This window comes from Lacerta agilis, chromosome 6 (genome assembly GCF_009819535.1).
Source record: "Lacerta agilis isolate rLacAgi1 chromosome 6, rLacAgi1.pri, whole genome shotgun sequence".
Classification (NCBI taxonomy): Eukaryota; Metazoa; Chordata; class Lepidosauria; order Squamata; family Lacertidae; genus Lacerta; species Lacerta agilis.
Window position 1 is genome coordinate 94,303,771 of NC_046317.1, and position 14,905 is coordinate 94,318,675.

Consider the following 14,905-nt stretch of genomic DNA (forward strand, 5'->3'; position numbering starts at 1 on the left):
AGGGCTGTCACATGTAAGATGGGACAAGCTCGTTTTCCCCTGCTCCTGAGGCTAGGATCTGAACCAATGGCTCCAAATTGCAAGAAATGAGATTCTGCCTAAATATTAGGAGGAACCCCCTGAGGGTAAAATCTGTTTGACAATGGAACTGACTCCCTTGGAGGGTCGTTGGAATCTCCTTCCCTGGAGGTTTTGAAACATAGGTTGGATGGTCACCTGTCAGGGACTCTTTAACTGTGATTCCTGCCTTGCAGAGGGTTGGACTAGATGACCCCCCAGGTTCCCTCCCAGCTATACAATTCTACTACTCTCACCTACAAGTAAGAGCCTCCGGTCATTGTGTTTTGGGTGGGAGCAAGGACAGTTGGGGGCACAGTTGAGCGATTCGGTTTGCAGTCCTATGGCCCAAATTTGCATAAAACTTGCATATGTTAATTTATACATATAGATTCAAATTTAGGCCACGTTTCGGAAGTGAATCCACCTTTCAGGCCAAGAAAAGTAGGGGGACGGAGCAAGAGAGCCACAGCCCAGTGTAAAAGTCCTGGGGCACCCACCCCCTGCAGCCACCCCCTCTGGTCCCAGTTTCTCTCTCCTCCCCTTTGATTCCCCCCCCCCTTAGTGCGCCCTGGGACCTGCCCCTTCCAAGCACCAGAGAGCCAGGAGCCGGAGTGCTCCACATTGACCTTTTGCGTCAGAGACAACGATTGCTCCGGGCCCAGCGAGAAGTGCTGCTGGCGGAGCTGCGGCTGGGTCTGCGTGGCTGTCACAGGTGAGGCAAGCCCAGGGGAGGCGGAGGAAAGGCGGGGAGGGGAGGGGATCCTGGGGGGGGGAGGTTGAGTTGGCACGTGAGCTGGGCACATCCTGGACTCAGGGCTGGAGATTGGAGGTTCCTTTGCCCATTTGGGGGTGGGTGGGGGGCCCCTCTACTACTTTTCCTTAAATGCCAGGGGTTTCTCTAGAAGAAGAACTTTGGCTGATTAAACAACCTATGGCCTTTTAAACAGTGTGTGAAGGGGCTCTTGTTTTCATTTGCTATTATGGTATGTATTTTTGTTTTCTTTTTATATTGTGAACCACCCTGTGAACCACAGGTGAAGGGTAGTACAGGAAATCAAATAACATGGATCCAGACTGTTTTGGATGGGATATGACTCAGTAGTAGTGTGTGGAAGTGAGAGCTGGACCATAAAGAAGACTGATCGCCGAAGAATGGATGCTTTTGAATTCTGGTGCTGGAGGAGACTCTTGAGAGTCCCATGGGCTGCAAAAAGATCAAACTTATCCATCCTTAAAGAAATCAGCCCTGAGTGCTCACTGGAAGGGCAGATCCTGAAGTTGAGGCTCCAGTACTTTGGCCACCTCATGAGAAGAGATGACTCCCTGGAAAAGACCCTGATGTTGAGAAAGATGGAGGGCACAAGGAGAAGGGGACGACAGAGGATGAGATGGTTGGACAGTGTTCTCGAAGCAACTGGCATGAGTTTGGCCAAACTGCGAGAGGCAGTGGAGGATAGGCGTGCCTGGCGTGCTCTGGTCCATGGGGTCACGAAGAGTCGGACACGACTGAACGACTGAACAACAGCAACATGACTCCCCTTCAGCAGTCCAGATTACAGCCTAGGGGTGCTCCTGGACTTAACCTATTCTATTTTTTTATTTTTTTATTTATCCATCTATTTATTTATTTAGTAATTTCTAAATAAAGAAAAAAATAGGTTAAGTCCAGGAGCACCCCTAGGCTGTATTCTGGACTGCCGAATGGGAGTCCTACCCCATCCAAAACAGGCTGGATCCGTGTTATGAGGGGCACCTCTGTCTGGTCTCGATTAAGCTGCCACTTGTTCACCCTCCTGTGGCCCATTGCTGCCTCCAGGCAACATTAATGCCAAGCCGTTGATAATGCTCTTCTCTTAGATAGTCCAGCTATGGAACTGACGACAGTCAGCGCTGAGGTCCAGACGGAGCCAGGAGCCACAGGTTGGTAGAGAGAGAAAGCAGAAGGAAGAGCGGAGGGGGTTGCTCCTTCTCTCTCTGGCTGTGGACTTATCAAAGGACCCCTATGCTCCCAGGATACCAAGGGTCCCATTTTATTCTTACCTTTATAGCCCAGCTTTTCCTCCAAGGAGCTCAAGATAACGTACGTGCTTCCCCCCTTCCTCATTGAATACCCACAACAACCTTGTGAGCTGGGCTAGCCTGAGAGACGGTCACCCAGGGAGCTTCATGGCTGAGTGGGGGATTTGAACCCTGGTCTCTACCAGGTCCTAGTTCGACACTCTGACCAGCCAGTGTGGTGTAGTGGTTAAGAGCAGCAGACTCGTAATCTGGTGAACCGGGTTCGCGTCTCCGCTCCTCCACATGCAGCTGCTGGGTGACCTTGGGGCAGTCACACCTCTCTGAAGTCTCTCAGCCCCACTCACCTCACAGAGTGTTTGTTGTGGGGGAGGAAGGGAAAGGAGAATGTTAGCCGCTTTGAGACTCCTTCGGGTAGTGAAAAGCGGGATATCAAATCCAAACTCTTCTTCTTCTTCTTCTTCTTCTTCTTCTTCTTCTTCTTCTTCTTCTTCTTCTTCTTCTTCATTACACCATGCTGGCTTTTATCACTTCCCACTGAAACCCTTCCCTCTTCTGTCAGAAACTCTGCCATTGGAGACTCTTTAGAGAGAATCATAGAATCATCGAGTTGGAAGAGACCCCAAGGGCCATCCAGTCCAACCCCCTGCCAAGCAGGAAACACCATCAAAGCATTCCTGACAGATGGCTGTCAAGCCTCCGCTTAAAGACCTCCAAAGAAGGAGACTCCGCCACACTCCTTGGCAGCAAATTCCACTGCCGAACAGCTCTTACTGTCAGGAAGTTCTTCCTAATGTTTAGGTGGAATCTTCTTTCTTGTAGTTTCAATCCATTGCCCCGTGTCCGCTTCTCTGGAGCAGCAGAAAACAACCTTTCTCCCTCCTCTAGATGACATCCTTTTATATATTTGAACATGGGTATCATATCACCCCTTAACCTTCTCTTCTCCAGGCTAAACATACCCAGCTCCCTAAGCCGTTCCTCACAAGGCATCGTTTCCAGGCCTTTGACCATTTTGGTTGCCCTCCTTGCACACCCAGAAAATTGCCCAAATTCCAAGAACCAATGAAATATCAAGTGTTAAGATGTCCATGTTTTTTTTTCCACGGTGCTTTTCCCCAGGGGCTCCAACTATTACGCCTCTTCTGAGGAAAACAGAGAAGCCAACAGAGACCCCGAAGTCGGCAGGTAAGGAGGAGGAGAGGAGAGGAGAGCCTTTGACAACATGGCACCTGCTAGACATTATGGACTGCAACCCTTTCTGACCAATGAGGGGCCAGAGCTGGTTGCTCAGGTAGCTCACGTCTCCCAGGCCGGGGGGGGGGGGGTGATAGAAAGGCACAATCTTGCTGAAGGACCTTCACCTGCCCCCCCCCCAGTGAATAGTGAAACCTCATGCATTCTTCATCTAAAGATCAGTGAAATATAAAACCATTCACTTGCAGAAAACCATTAAGCGATAGACCAACAAGGTCTACCTACACCAGATAATCCTGGGAACAAATTATTTGTAGGTCCAGTTTTTCAGAAATCGGGTTTTGAGAAGTGCTCTGCTCTTCAAAAATGCAGAAAAACCAGAAGTGAGAGTGCTTCTTCCACCTATAAAGGCATTTAACTGGCGGCGGGGGGGGGGGTTCTTTTTCTTCCCTGTATGTCCCAATTTTTGATCTCCTAAGAGTCATTATACTCCCCGCATGCTGGTTGTTTCAGTTCATGTTGATGATTAACGATCTCTTGCCTGTTATCTATGCTGCTCTAAAATGCGTTGGGTTTTTTTTATATAAAAAATTGTACTTGTTGTGTTGGACTTCTGTCTATAATATTTTTTAGGATGTTGTAAACTGCTTAGGAGATTTTCTTTGAAATACATAGCTGTTCACAAATAACCTGAATATGAGTATATCCAACTCTTCCCAGCATCCCCAGCCCAATCAGCTGTGCTGAGAAAGGCATTGGGGGAGAATCCTGGGGAGGGTAATTTCTGCTTATCGCGTGCCAGAGGCTCCCATCCCAGCATCCGAGGCACAGTGGAGACATACGGAGCCCAGAGCTTTTGACCAGGGGACTCAAGCCTTTCCATTCTTGTGTCTCTTTCTTTTTGTGCAGCAAAACCAGGCCACTGCAGGCAGTCGGCACACATCTGTAGGAAGACAATGGTCACCCGTGAATGCAAGAGTGACAGCAGCTGCAGTGGGACCATGAAGTGCTGCCTGAGTGGCTGTTCTTGGAAGTGTGTGGAGCCAGGTAAGGGCAGTCAGACCCCCCCCCAGGAAGTCACACGGCTTTATCCCATTGCAACAGGAGCCTTTGCTCAACACCCACAATTCCAGCTGCTCTAGGCAAAAATGCTATTAACAGTGATGAGTTTCAAAGCCCCAAAGAGATTATGGAAGCCAGAATTCATAGAATCATAGAAGTGCAGAAATGGAAGGGGGTCCCTGGAGGGTCATCTAGTCCAACCCCCTGCAGGGCTGGCATCATGGCAACAAAATCCCCAACAAATGGCTATTTAACCTCTGTTTGAAATGCATCATTGAAGGAGAGTCCACCACCTTCGAAGGTGGTCTTTTCCATCATCAAGCAGCTCTTGCCATCAAAAGGTTCTTCCTAATTTTGAGTCAGAATCTCCTTTCTTGTCATTCAGATCCATTGGTTTGGGTCCTCCCCTCTGGAGCTGCAGAAAACAAGCTTGCTCCCTCATCCATGTGACAATACTTCAGATATTTGAAAATATCCTATCACTTCTCAGTCTCCTCTTCTCCTGGCTAAACATTCCCAATTCCCTCAACTGTTCCTCCTAAGGCTTGGTTTCCAGACCCTTGATTGTCTTGGCTGCCCTCCTCTGTACCCCATGCAGCTTGTCAATATCCTTTTTTATACATGAGAAGGTCTAGGAAACTTCCAAGCTGCTTAAACCCAGTGAGCTGCCTTTCCTGCAGTATTGGCCCTGTATGAATCTAGACAAGAGAAGTCTCTGCAAGGGGTTGGAGCCTAGAAAGGCGGTCAGGAGTTAGAGGTTTCCAAAACCTCAATCTGCGCTCATCATTTTTGGGAGCAAGTGGCTCGCTTGGAGCTATCCATGGTCCTGAAGCAGCAGCTTCACGTGTGGGCTCTTGCATCAGTCTTGAACCTGAGGTCAGCAGTCCGAGTTCTTCCCATGGTGAATTGTGGTAAGACAATATTTAGCACAATCTGCCCAGCCAACTGACAATACTGTCCTTTTCTGATTACCCGCACACTAAAAAAAACCAATGCATTTGATGAATCAGAAGATGCTGCGGTCTTGTAGAGCCATTTCCAAATATGTGTAACCAGGACAAAATAGGAGGTCATAATTTTCAAGCTGTTTTCTACTTACACAGTTATGAGCTCCGTGTTAAGAAAAAGTTTACAGTAAAGTGAAGCAGCATTGAAAAGAATGTTTTGCCCATTTAAAAAAAAATTAAATGCCATAATGGAAAGAGGGCTAAGCTCTTGGATCACAGGCGTTGCAAGGGGTTGGGATAGATGAGTCTTTGTGTCCCTTCCAGTTCTGCAAAAATTGGGGATGAGATTATGGAACTAAGGAGGCATTGGCCCAGAAATCCCGGCCTTAATGTGTCTGAGGCAATCATTCACTAACAATTTCCTATTCACCTGTCACTTGTGTGCATTATCTTTTACAGGTGTGATGTCCAAGAAGCCCTCTGTCATAAAGAGCCAGTGGAACCCATAGACTGCATGAAAAGAAGTAAACATTTCACCTGGAACATAACACTCTTATTTTGACTGTTGGTATTGTTATGCTGAAACTAAAGGGAACAAATAAAATTCAGTATTTAATATCCTGTGTGGTTGTGTTTTGTTTTAAATGCAATAATGAACAATTATGAGACACCAACTTTTGCACAGCAAAACCTGGAAATGTAAAATTAGCTGGGGTCAGAGGTAGGATTAAGCGCTGCTGCTACACCAGCTATTTTGAAAATAGCCCAGTATATATAAGACAAAACTGGATTGGTGCGGGGGTAACCCAGCCCTCATTTTGCCTGCGTGAAACTTGACTGTCTTGATTCATGCAGTAGTCTGATTGTGAGGCTGGTTTGAGTGCGTTCTGAACTCTTCTTCCCTTCTGAATAAATGAGGCCAGAATCTTATCATGGAAATGTTCCTTACTGTATAAAGTAACTTCTGCGAGGGGAAACAGAGGAGCAGAAACTCTGATTGTGCAATGTCTTTGGGTCCAACTGCTCCAACACATCTCAGGATCCTGGTGGGGGCTTGGAGGATGCATAAAGAAAGGTAAAGAGACCCCTGACCACCAGGTCCAGTCGTGTCCGACTCTGGGGTTGCGGCGCTCATCTCGCTCTATAGGCCGAGGGAGCCGGCGTTTGTCCGCAGACAGCTTCCGGGTCATGTGGCCAGCATGACAAAGCCGCTTCTGGCGAACCAGAACAGCGCACGGAAACGCCGTTTACCTTCCCGCTGGAGCGGTACCTATTTATCTACTTGCACTTTGACGTGCTTTCGAACTGCTAGGTGGGCAGGAGCTGGGACCGAGCAACGGGAGCTCACCCCGTGGTAGGGATTCGAACTGCCGACCTTCTGATCAGCAAGCCCTAGACTCTGTGGTTTAACCCACAGCGCCACAAATGTCCATGTGTGGCCCAAGGAAAGGTCCAGCTTGGGATGTGCTGCTGTCGGCCCATCTGAGACTGAGACACCTCCAGGAGGTGGCTGAAAAAATGCTTCTCAAGGATGGCTGGCTGCTAAGGATGGCATGGTGCAAGACCCAAGCAGGCAGTTTGTGCCTTCCTGCAAGAGTCACACTGACATGCCTCAAGCAGATTTGTTGGGCCACTAGATAAGGCTGTTGACACAGCCTGGCAGAGTGACCCGCACACAGGATTCTGGGAATTGTCACCAGCTGACCAAGAGGTGTGTGTGTCACAAGCAGTATGATCAGGCCCACCCTGTGGGGTTTATATTCCAGCCTCGCCCACCCTGGCACAGGAACTGCCAGCTCCAGCTACAGCCATGAGGGCCCACCTTGCCGTTCTCCTCCTCCTGGGGCTCTTTGCCCTCCGAGTGGAGCCCAGTTCTGCCAAAATGATGAAGCACAGGGCACAAGGTGAGTGCTGCTTCTGCTGTTCGGGGGGGGGGGCGGACAAGGTTGGTGCTTGCAGGAATTCACCTTCCCCACCTTCGCATTCCAGGTAGCCAGAAATGGAATCATTCTTGCTCAAAGAAAGAGTGCAGAAAGAGGATATTTGCACAATATCCTTCCATAGCTCCCAATAAGATACTGGCAATGCTTCTGAAAAGCAATTGCTAGAAACCCCAGCGCTGATTTGCCAAGGAGAACGCAGTCAGAAGGAGGATCTGAGGGGCTTATGGGTTTGATATGACAGGCAGCGGGAAAGGAGAAAGGTTTTCTCCCTCTCTCCTGACCCAGGAGAACTCACAGACATCCTGAAGCTGAAAGTTGGAAGATTCAGGACACATGAAAGGAAACCCTTCTTCATGAAACACACAGTTAAACTGTGGAACTCCTTCCCTCAGGAGGCAGTGATGGCCCCCAGCCTTTGAGGTGATGGCCATTGTTCATTGCTCTTGATCTAAGCAGCAACCTTTATGGCTTTCAAAGAGAGAGACTCGGGGATAGATTTAGCGGTCATGTAGTAAGATGAATCAGAACTTGGCTACGTGGCGAGAAGCAGCGAGTGGGAATGAATGGGGAGTTCTCCAGATGGTCCCTCGAGGAGCAACTTTGAGATTTTTCCTTTTAAACTTGCTCATAAATGGTTCTGAGTTTGCAGTGAGCAGTGAAGTAGCCAAATTTGCTGCTGAGAGAGAAATGTTCAGACTGGCTAAAACAATAATGCAGTTCAGCGTAAGCAAGTGTAAAATGATGCATATTGGGGGCAAAAATTCTAACTTTACACGGGGTCTAAAGTGGCAGTGACTGCCCAGGAAACGGGCATTCAAATGGCATAAGAATGAGTACCCTGCTGGATCAGGCCCATGGGGGCCCATCTAGTCCAGCATCCTGTTCTCACAATGGGCAACCAGATGCCCCAATGGAGAAGCCCACAAGCAGGATCTGATCACAAGAGTGACCCTCTCCTCTCCTGTGGCTTCCAGCAACTAGGATTCAGAAGCCCCACCTTCCAGCCCTGGGAGTCTTCATAAGGGAGCTGTTTCCAGAGGAAGAACTGGGGGCGGGGGAGGAGAGACTTTGTGCTGCTCATTGGGCAATGGCATTTTCCAGCTGCCTTGCCCCCACCCTCCAGCCCTAGGAGCCTCTCCCAGACCATCACTCTGAGAACAGCAGAAGCTGATGGGAAGAGAGAAGAGGGGATTTTTTTTTTTTAATGAATTCATAAGTTCTGTGCCTTTGTTTCTCAATTTGATCCTCCTGTGGGATCAGCTATGCTCTGCCTGGAGAAGTACTTTGATTTATCCACCCTGAATCTTCCAACAAACGCTGTTGAGTTTCAGCAAGTTTAAAGTGATGTGCATTGAGGCACAGAAGCGACGACTGTCCACATGTACACTCATCACAGAGTCTGAACTGGTGTTGACTGGCCAGGAAGGAGATTTTGGGGTTTTGGAGGGTGGCTCAATGACAGTGTTTAGGGAATTTTTTAATGTTTGATGTTCTATCGTGTTTTTAATATTCTGTTGGGAGCTGCCAAGAGTGGCTGGGGAAACCCAGCCAGATGGGTGGGGTATAAATAAATTGTTGTGGTTGTGGTTGTGGTTGTTGTTGTTGTTGTTATAGCTGTAAGGAGGGTAAATTCCATGCTGAGTTGCTGGTGGTGAAAAGCCCACAGGCTCTGCTGAGCACCTAATCAATTATTTCTATTTCCTCCTTCTAGGTGCGAATCATCACCAGGCAGGAGAAATTCACATGGATGAGGAGACCTTGCAGACTCCTGCACTCTCAACAAATGGTGAGAAACTATTTGCAAAGTTCAGCAGGAGTCTTACAAGCTTTTGGGACTAGTTACAGGTAGGTAGCCGTGTTGGTCTGCCATAGTCAAAACAAAATAATTTTAAAAAAAATCCTTCCAGTAGCACCTTAGAGACCAACTAAGTTTGTTCTTGGTATGAGCTTTCATGTGCGCGGTATCTGAAGAAGTGTGCATGCACACGAAAGCTCATACCAAGAACAAACTTAGTTGGTCTCTAAGGTGCTACTGGAAGGAATTTTTATTTCTTATGGCTTTTGTTTCGACTATGGCAAACTTTTGGGACATCAGCGTTTCTCAAGCTGTGGACTAAAGACCCCACAGGTGGGCATCAGTCCACGTTCAGGTGAAACTCAGTGCAGAATCCTTTTCTCACGGTGGCCAACCAGGTGCCATTATGGGAGGCCCATAAGTAGAATCTGAGCGTAAGAGAAACTCTCCACCTTCCCGCAGTTTCCAGCAGCTGGTATTAGACGCAGCGCTGCCTCCAGCCGTGGAGTCTAGTATCCATTGGCAGCCCTCTCCTCCGTCGAAGAGTCTCGTCTTCTTTTAAAGCCACCCAGGTGGGTGGGCACCACTGCCTTTGTGCTTTGGCAAGTGGTGAATGGTGCCCTCTCGTCTCCTTTCCTGTCCAGGGTCCCTGACGCCCGGCAAGTGCCCCGCTGCTACCACCCACCACCACCTGAGAGCTGCCTACTGCAGCGAGGGGAGGCCCTGCCCAGGAGACCAGATGTGCTGCCGTGTGGGGAATATTTTGAAGTGTGTCCTTCCTGAAGGAGGTATGTATGCTGCCCCTGCTCCCCATGTGCCAGTGCCATGCGTGGTGGAAAGGGACACAGTTCTTCTAAAAACCAGCAGCAAATTCCCTGGCTGGGATGGAGCAATCCACAAGAATCATAGAATCATAGAATCCTAGAGTTGGAAGAGACCACCAGGGCCATCCAGTCCAACCCCCTGCCAAGCAGGAAACACCATCAAAGCATTCTTGACAGATGGCTGTCAAGCCTCTGCTTAAAGACCTCCAAGATCCTGGGGGAGCCCTGTGAATTTCCCTACTGTTTGCCAGAGTGCCCTTGAGAAAGGACTCTGCCTCCGCAGCCCTCTGTGCACAACCATGAATTCTGGAGTCGCATTTCCTGCATCTGGAGGAGTTACAGGGGGACAGCATGGCCAGAGTGCAATGGCCGAGCCTCACCCTAGGAAAAACCCCTTCCTGATCTCCTCTGCCACTGGTAAGTGGCCTTACAGTAGCCTGAGTGGATGAGGAGGGAAAGCACTTTGCACTGACAGGAGTGTGGCCTCGTCAGCATGGGACTCCTGTGCTCAGAGATCTGCCCTGGTTGCTCATCTGCTATTGGGCCAAGTACAGGTGAAACTCGAAAAATTAGAATATCGTGGAAAAGTCCATTTATGTAAGCAATTGTTTTCATTAGCTACTGGAGTTGAATATATGAGATAGACTCATGACATGCAAAGCGAGATATGTCAAGCCTTTATTTGTTATAATTGTGATGATTATGGTGTACAGCTGATGAATACCCCAAAGTTGAAATTGTTAATTTGGGGTTCTCATCAGCTGTACGCCATAATCATCACAATTATAACAAATAAAGGCTTGACATATCTCGCTTTGCATGTCATGAGTCTATCTCACATATTAGTTTCACCTTTTAAGTTGAATTGCTGAAAGAAATGAACCTTTCCACGATATTCTAATTTTTCAAGTTTCACCTGTATATAAAACTCTTAAATTGGGACCAGTTTACCCATGAGATCAGCTCACCTCACATGTTCCCACTCAACCGCTTCAATCAGTGGAATGGGCACTACTGCAGGTGCCACAAAATTCTCATTCTGCATCTGTGGGAATATTAATCTTAATTTTGTCGATTCAGCGAAAATCCGCCCAGACGCTGTTTGGCAGCCCTATTTTAACTTTTCAAAAGCCTTCCATGGTTGTTTCTGAGTCTTCTTAGTGTTTTATTTTATTCTTTCGGTGGCACTTACATTTGATGAAATAAACAAATAACTTGCAATGCTCCAGCCTCCATTTATGGCACCTGCCGCTGGGACACCTCCAGCAGCAACAAACCCTGCAGCTCCCAGAAGAATGCTCTCCTGTGGCGCAAGAGACCCACTGACTGCCCTTTTCCCTTGCAGTGCATCGTGGCTACTGTCCCCGCTCGGAAGACCATGCTGCTGCCGCCGCCGCCTCCTCCAGCCCCTGTTCTGATGACTCCCAGTGCACCTCGGATGAGAAGTGCTGCCTGAGGGGTGGTCTCAGGAGATGCACCAAGGCTCAGCCAGGTACCGGCCGTGACAAGCGCCTGAGGCCCCAGCACCCCACCCCACACCTCCAGCACCCGCTCCCAGCCCTGACTCTGAACCCAAGAGCACCTCAGTCCTGCCCACCTGTCCCAAGCCCCCAACCTTTGCTGTCCTTGGCAAGGAAAAGCCCACTGGGCAGCCAGCCAGCCATGATGTGGCCACAGTAGGTGGTTTGGTGCCAAAGGTGCTAAGGGTGTGTCAGGATGACCCTGCCTTATCAGCAGAGCTGAGAGCAGGGAGGGCCGTGCATCACAGACGTGGCATAAGCCAAGAGTCCCTTGGCAGTCCTCCTCTTCCTTGGCTTAGCCAGGACGGATGGGCTAAATGGGCCACTGGCCTGATCCTGCAGCCTCCTCTTGGGGCTCTTCTTTTTGCCAATTAATTTTCACTGATCTTCCAAATTTTTAACAGATTAACAACAAATTAATTCAATATTTAACACAAATTTAAAAGTTGACTTAATTTTTTACTCACTTATTGTTGTTGTTCAGTCGTTCAGTCGTGTCCGACTCTTCGTGACTTAATTAAGTATTCTATGTATATGTTTAAATCTACGTTTGGTTCTTGCTCCTATTTATTCACTAATTATTCGCTTAGATTGATACCGTTATGCTATTTATTTAGATGTTTTTCTTATGCTGGTCTATAACTGTAATAGAGTACTTGACTTGAAAGTTGACTTTTAAACCCCCCCCTTCAAAACGTTTATTTTCCCTCCCTCCTTTGCTGCTCACAATAAAATACTTGCTAATTTCTATTACTTTTCCACCCATTCTCTATTTCCATTGACTGTTCATGTTCAATTCCTGGTTAGACTTCTCTTTATCCATTTCCCCAGCTAATCAAGTGGATTTAATCTTCCTTTGTCAATCCATATAGGTGAATCATTGATCGTGATTTTGAGCAGTAATTTCCTCCAATGCAACTTCTTGTGTCCTTAAGTCCTCATGGCAACAGACTCTCCATTCTGCGTGAGCTCATGATGGCTTCCCCCCCCCCCCGCTTAACTCTTCCCCTCCTCTCCAGAAAAAAGGGGCCTTTGCCCCAAGAGCGGCCTTTTGCCAACGTTTCGCCCGTGTGACAGCGAGTGCAAGGACGACCGAAGTTGCAGCCGTGGGCTGAAGTGCTGCTTTAAAGACTGCGGCTTGAAGTGTGTCGACCCTGAGATTCACCATCAGGGCAGTGGGCAGCGAGACAGGCAGCTCTGGGAGAGGGAGAAGGCTGAGCCCAGCGGCCACGGCGGGCAGGAGGAAGGTGAGTTGTGGAACCACAGACTCAGAGAACTGTAGAGTTGGCAGGGACCCATGGATCCCTCCTGGAGGGGTCTGTTGTTGATCTCTCTCTAGCACATTTCTCTGGCAAGTTGCCGCTGCTGCTGCTGCTGCTGGGCCAAAGGGGGACCTTGTGCTGTTTTGAGCTCAGGATCCACTCACAGACTTTTCCTAGGCAGAGTCTGGAGGCTCCAGAAGCAGCAGCAACAGCAGCAGTGGGAACGTTTGCAGGATTCTCGTTTTGGACTCAGGGCAGGGAGGTCAAGATGACTCCAGGAAGAGGGCCCAGCTCCCTCCTTCAGAGGAAGGCAGGGAAAACAGGGGTAGAAGTGGGGTGGTGGGTCTTCCACAGTTGGGCAGGTGTCCCAAAGGAAGTGTGTTGTTAGGAGATTTTGTTCATGGCTTCAGTCTGATGTGCAATAAAAAGTGACTGAAAGGAACCAGGAACCCCAGAGAGCTGTTACTTCCAAGTCTAGAGTTCTGCATAGCCGTTGACTGTCTTTAGGAAGTGCAAAAGCCCCTCCCCCCATTTCTCAGTGGTCCAAGACAAGCAGTGAGAGGTTCCTGCTGATGCTGGTTGCACCCAGAGCCGTAGCAAGGGCAGGTGGTACCCAGTCACACCCCCAATACAATTTTTGGGAACGTTGCCAGGGGTGTGAGCACTGCCCACGGGGGGTGCCAGCTCCGCCCGCCAATCATGAAAATCTGACCACTGATCACATAAAACCACCTGCCTGGGATGCGAGCACCACCCACCGGGGGGTGCCAGGCTGATCGCTGGGCGTATTTTCACGATGATGACCGTGCCAATTGCGAAAATCCACCCACCGGGGGTGCGAGTGCCACCATACCGATCCGCCCAGGGGGGATTTTGTCACCCCTCCTAGGCATGACACCTGGGGCGGACAGCACCACCCCTTGCACATGCCCTTGGTTACACCCCACCTCTGTAGAGCATCCCAGTGTGGGAGTCCCCTTTCTCTCTTTCAGTGCACCCCGGACAGTGCCCTGTGCCCCCTGCAATCGGGACGTGCGTGGAAAGCTGTCTCAGTGATGCCTCTTGCTCTCTTGGGCAGAAGTGCTGCAGCAACGGCTGTGGCCACGTTTGCATGAATGTCACTGGAGGTAAGAGACGCCAGCGGGTGCCCAGGCCATCGCTCCGAGCAGCTTCATTTGCACATCTATGAAACCTTAGCCCAAGATGGAGGCGCTCGCAGCGTCAACACCCCAACAGGTCTCGCTTCTCCATGCGTCACAGCTTTGGATCTGGAGCCGAGCAAGCTGTGGGGTAGCTGAGGGGCGGTGGGTCTTCTACACCTGGGCGAATTGGACAGAATTTTGGCGAGGAAAGTAAAGAATGGAAACTGAATAAAAAAAGAAAACGTATAAGGAGGAGGTTCTGGTGATATTTTTTTTAAGTGCCAAATGTGAATTTAAGATTGGGAAAAGGGAGAACCTGAGAGAAAATGAAATTGACCTTTTAAGGATTTATTTATTTATTTACTCATTCATTCATTCATTCATTTTGTACACCGCCCCCTTCATCCAAAGATCACAGGGCGGTTCACAACATGGAAATACAAAATCCGTAATGAACGCAAAAGCAGAAGAGCTGCAATCCTCTCTCTCTTCAGGGCTCCGTAATCTCCTCTCTCTTCCTGTTACAGTCAAGCCTGGCATCTGCCCTGCCCTGGCTCAAAGCAATGAGACGCTGCCCCTCCAGTTCTGCTCCACGGATGTCAGCTGCCCAGGGGACCAGCTCTGCTGCGACACCATGTGTGGGCGGCAGTGCGTGCTCCCTTTCGGAGGTAAGGAACTCCCTGGGGATGCACTCCAGCTTGGTTCCCTGCAGCCTTTCCAGAACTGCCTTCTGTTCAATCTTCTCCCTTTCTTCTTTTCACCCAGTGACCAGAGGGTACTGCCCCAGGGAGCCTCCCCAGTCCAGCCAGAACGTAGCAAAATGTTCTTCCGACTTAAATTGTGGTTCAGGCGCTGACTCCCCAAGGAAGAAGTGCTGCAGCTACGGGCACCTGCAGACTTGCCTGGAGGCTGAAGAAGGTAATGCTTCTCCAGAAACGTGGGGGGGGAGGGGGCGATGCCAGCAGGGCTTGGGAAGGATGTTCAGCAGCCTCACTGTTCATGGTGCTTTGTAGAGCTTGGATCCTGCCCAAGAAGGGGTGGTGCAGAATCTCCACTTGCAGAATCTCCACTCCCTAATGCCCAGCTGTTTTTATGATCACTTGCGGTAGTATTGTGGTACCCGGGGCCGGGGGGGGG

At 49.3% G+C, this 14,905-nt stretch overlaps 1 non-coding gene across 1 annotated transcript; it reads right to left on the bottom strand.

Moving 5' to 3' along the window:
• Window positions 1-10,106: 10,106 nt before the first annotated feature.
• Window positions 10,107-10,269, bottom strand: LOC117049299. The gene has a single exon (XR_004426935.1). It is a non-coding gene; the product is annotated as a U1 spliceosomal RNA (small nuclear RNA).
• Between the last annotated feature and the right edge of the window lie 4,636 nt (window positions 10,270-14,905).